General features: G+C 44.6%; 1 non-coding gene across 1 annotated transcript; it reads right to left on the bottom strand.

Annotated features, from left to right (window-relative positions):
• Positions 1-218: 218 nt before the first annotated feature.
• Positions 219-311, bottom strand: trnai-uau (transfer RNA isoleucine (anticodon UAU)). The gene is given in 2 exon segments: positions 219-254; positions 274-311. It is a non-coding gene; the product is annotated as a tRNA-Ile (tRNA).
• Positions 312-4,955: the final 4,644 nt, after the last annotated feature.

The following is a 4,955-nucleotide window of genomic DNA, read 5'->3' as shown; positions in this document are numbered from 1 at the left end:
ATAAAATAATGCTTTTTTTAAAAAAAAACTGGGAACAGGCTGCAATGGCTTATTTATCAGAAGTTTAAAATACTGCGTTGCTCATAAAATGATTTTCCTCAAAACGGAGAAGATATTGGGGGTGGGGAAGGTGGAGGGGTGGGGGGGGATAGTATTTACAGTCAGGGGAATTTGCAGATGACCCCCGCCCCCCCCCTCGGGGGTGCCCGTAAAACATGTGCTCCAGGTGAGGCTCGAACTCACAACCTCGGCATTGCTCACTCTGTACTGCTGTATAAGTACCGCGCGCTAACCGATTGCGCCACTGGAGCTCTGACATCAACGGCTGACAAACCTCCCATATCCCGGCAGCCACTCATAGCAATCGCTTTCTGCTGCTGTTCCCACCCAGCCGCCCATTGCAGCACCGCGCTCGGTCCCAGCCGCAGCAGCCCGGCCGTCAGCCGCGTCCCCGCACTGGCCCCGGGAGCACAATTCCGCTCCGGCCCGCTTGACAGTTCTAGGCCTCCGTGTGTGTGTGTGTGTGTGTGGAAGGAAGCCCTTCAGACCGGTTCAGCAATTACAGCATGGAGGCGGGGAACAAGGGGGCGAGAGAGAGTCAGCACTGGAGATTAGAAAGAACGGCCGTCTGCACTACAGAAATAAGGCGTCAGTCTGCTGTGCAGAAATAGAGAGTGCGAGTGACAGTCCGCACTGGTGAAATACAGGGAGTGACAGTCTGCCTTCGAAAAAGAGTGACAGTCAGCATTGGAGAAATAGAGAGTGACAGTCTGCAGTGAAGTAGAGAGAGCAACAGTCTGTAATGGAGAAACACAAGAGAGTAACAGTCTGCGCTAGAAAAGAGTGACAGTCTGCAGCAGAGAAACAGAGTGACTTTGAGATGCTGGAAAATGAGTCCTGTGACACAAGTTCCCTGGCATGTCATCCTCTTTCCATATGCGTGAATACGTGACCGAAGTGTCTCTTTGTCATAGAGTTAAACAGCATGGAAACAGGCCCTTCAGCCCAGCTTGTCCTTGCCAAGATATCTATCTAAACTTTGCCTTCGTTTGGCCCATATCCCTCTAAACCTTTTCTATCCAAGTACCCCGTCCAAATGTCTTTTAAACATTCCAGTTGTACCTGCCTCTGCCACTTCCTCTGACAGCTTGTTCTATATACCCACCACACTCTGTGTGAAAAACTAGCCCCTCAGATCCTCCTTTAATATTTTCCCTCTCCCCAGAATTTTGCACTTCACCTCCAAAGAATCCCCCCTTAGAATAGAACCTATCTACAGGACATCTGGAACAATGTTCAACTTATGCCTCCTCCACTTCAAATCCAAGTCTCCCCTGACTTCAGTCACTGAGCTGAAGTACTCAGCACTTGTATATGTGCATATTCGGAGGCTGAGCTCCAAGTCATAGTTGACTCATTAACTTAAATATTCTCAGCATGTGCAAACCTAAGGACCTACACCACCTTCCAACAATAAAGGTCTACTTAGAGACTATAAAAATGTGAACTGAGTCCCATGACGCAGGACCAACCTTTCAATGATGACAGACATCGGTAATTAAGTTTACCATTTCCATCAGTGCTGCAGCTCAGATGTTGGACATTTGAGGAAAAAAGTGTTTGAAGATCAGGACTTCAGGTCTAGCACAAAGTTCATGGTCTACCAGACAGGAGTAATCCTTGCCCTCTTGTACACTTAGAAGTTGGTGATACCTTATGTTCAGGCATTGAAGAGATAACACCAATACTGCCTCTGCAAAATCCTCCAAATCCACTGGTAAGATCATTAAACAAACGTCAGTGTCCATCCCCACCAATAAGGCCCTAGTTACTCTCGGTCAGTTTTTTGGGGCCAAGTCATTTGAGTGTACAGCACCAGATTCCTGTAATAGACACACTACTTTGAGCTCTGTAACAGAAAGAGAGTAACAGTTGAATAGAGGAAAAGATTCAAAGACCTCTTTGAACAAATGTTACATCCCCACTGGCCTGTGACAATTCATCAAAATGGAGGAGGAGCATTCAAGCTGGCATTGAGAACCTCAAGTCATTTTGTCAGGAGAAAACAGAATCCAGTGTAAACAGTGTAAAGAGCACACCAGCTCACCATTAACCCGAAGTTCCCATTTGCCCACTCCTTTAGTCACCTCCTGGATTAGGTTCAACATTAACTTCGACAGTCACTCAGAGTCCAGAGAATTGGAGTGGAAGCAAGCCAGGCTCAATCTTGCCTGAGAGAGAAGGAATACAGAGACAGATACGGCATTTACAAACTCACTTTAGTTCATAAAACCTTGTGCAGGAAAAAAACCTGCTGTATCTTTTGGCCCAGAACAATCTCAAACCTGATGCAGGCTTTCGACCCAAAATATTGACAATTCCTCCCCCACTCCCCCACACACACAGATGCTGCTCAGCCCGCTGAGTTCCTCCAGCAGATTGTTGTTCCAATTTCAAACCAATTGTCTGAGACAGGTTACTTAGGTGGTGCACCCAAGAATTTATCAATACCACAAAATGTTAGACATTGTATGTTTTGGATGGAAGTTGTTTCCATTTCTTGAGTAGCAGTGAGATGCAACACTTGGAGTCAAGCAATAACAAAGCCATCCAGAGACAACATGATGAGAGCTGTGGTATCCAAGCTAGAACAGTGCAGATGGGTAATAACATCTCCTCCTCACTGACAATCAACATAGGTACACCTCAAGGTCCTCTGCTCTCACTACGCTTATGACTGTGTGGCTAGACACAGCTCAAAAGCCATCTATAGATTCGCCGATGACACCACTCTTGTTGGCAGAACATCAGATGGTGATGAGGAGGCGTACAGGAGGAGATAGATTGGCTGGTTGAGTGGTGTTACAACAACAACCTCGCACTCAACTGCAGCAAGACCAAGGAATTGATTGTGGACTTCAGGAGGGGGAAGTCGGGAGAACACACACCAGTTTTCATTGAGGGGTCAGTGGTGGAAAGGGTGAGCAGCTTCAAGTTCCTGGGCATCAACATCTCGAAGTATCTATCTTGGGCCCAACACAATGATGCAATCACAAAAAAGACACGCCAGTGGCTCTACTTCATTAGGAGTTTGAGGAGACTTGGTATGTCACCAAAGACTCTTGCAAATTTCTATGGATGTATGGTGGAGAGCATTCTGACTGGTTGCATCACCGCCTGGTATGGAGGCTCCAATGCACAGGAGCGAAAGGCAGCATCCATCATTAAGGGCCCTCACCATCTGGGACATGCCCTGTTCACGTTACTACCATCGGGGAGGAGGTACAGGAGCCTGAAGTCCCACACTCAATGATTTAGGAACAGCTTCTTCCCCTCTGCCATCAGATTTTTTAAAAAAATTTTTTAAAAATTTTATTTACAGCGTGGTAACAGGCCCTTCCGACCCAACGAGTCCGCGCCGCCCATTTTAAACCCAAATTGACCTACCCATACGTCTTTTAGACTGTGGGAGGAAACCGGAGCACCCGGAGGAAACCCACGCAGACACGGGAGAGTGTACAAACTCCTTACAGACAGCGATGGGAATCGAACCCTGATCGCTGGCGTTGTAATAGCGTCACGCTAACTGCTACACTACCATGCCGCCTGATTTCTGAACTGTCCATGAACCCGTGAACATTACCTTGCTGTTCCTCTTTTGCACTATTTATTTATTTTTGTAACTTATAGTAATTTTTACATCTTTATGCCTTGCACTGTACTGCTGCTGCAAAACAGAAAATTTCATGACATATGTCAGTGATAATAAACCTGATTCTGATTCTGGAAAACATGGGGTACAGCTGGAGATCCATTGAAAGACTTGCCAAAACTAGACAGGGTTGGAAGAGCTTTGTGGCTGCCCTAAACACCAGAGGAATAATGTTTACCAAGTAAGTAGTAACTGCACTACCTTATCAGCCATCTTTACTTCACTGAGTAACTCAACCAGGTTATTAAGATTCAATTTTCTATTCACAGTTTATATTAGTCTTTCCTTATTCATCTTAATTTTGTTGTTGATGACGATTTTCCTATCAGTGATGTTAGGTTGTTTATTTTTGTACTTAATGGATTTATTATTCTCCATTTTTGAACAGTGTTATAAAATTTTAAAATGCGCTATTCATTAGCATCTTTAACATATCCAAGGATAATTGGTAAAAATGTCAAAATTTCTGCTGTCTGTATCTTTGCTTCCCTCATTAGCCTAGGATGCATCTGTAGTGGCTTGTTAATTTTCAGTCATGCCCATTTATTTAACACCTTACCATCTCTACCTGAACAAAATTATTCCCCAGCCCTGTTAAACTCAGTTAAAAATAAATACATTGCTTAATATTGCCTAAACCTACGTCCCACGCCACCGTTCTTCTCCATTCAACTGAGTGGACTTAGTATTTTTAAACCAGATCCAATTTGGTATTGGTTTAGCTGGCCGATTTCCAGCCTAACTGTTCGGGAATTGCATACAATTGAATGGCAGCAGAACTATGATTAATAATTAATTCAAGCCTTCCTCGCCAATAATGTTAGAACAGCTATACACACAGGCCTTTTTAAAAAAAAATCAACATCGAAGTTTTCAAGAAATTCACATTAAAAGGAACCAATATGGACGATGCCCTAAAGATGCAAAGTACTATTCAGATCCTTTCCGGGTAAAATTATGCCTGATCATTGCAGGGCTTTTTCTGTTTGGTGTCATCTTTCTGAACCTCTTCTCCTCCAATACAACGTAAAGAACTCCAGTGAAATGAAAGGACTACATTTTTATGTAGGCCGTTACTTAACGCTTTGAAAAGGAGGTGTGGAGGGAGAACTGGGTGTTTCACTGCAGGGCACGCATTGATTGGTACTTCCAAACATATTCTTGCAACGAAAGCGGAACAATCTCCTCCCACCAACAATACCCAATCGCAGTTTGCTCTGAGTTACTCAACTCAGCGGCGTCA

This window comes from Pristis pectinata, chromosome 3 (genome assembly GCF_009764475.1).
Source record: "Pristis pectinata isolate sPriPec2 chromosome 3, sPriPec2.1.pri, whole genome shotgun sequence".
NCBI lineage: Eukaryota > Metazoa > Chordata > Chondrichthyes > Rhinopristiformes > Pristidae > Pristis > Pristis pectinata.
The sequence above is the reverse complement of the archived record's forward strand: the minus strand, read 5'-3'. Positions and strand labels throughout refer to the sequence as shown.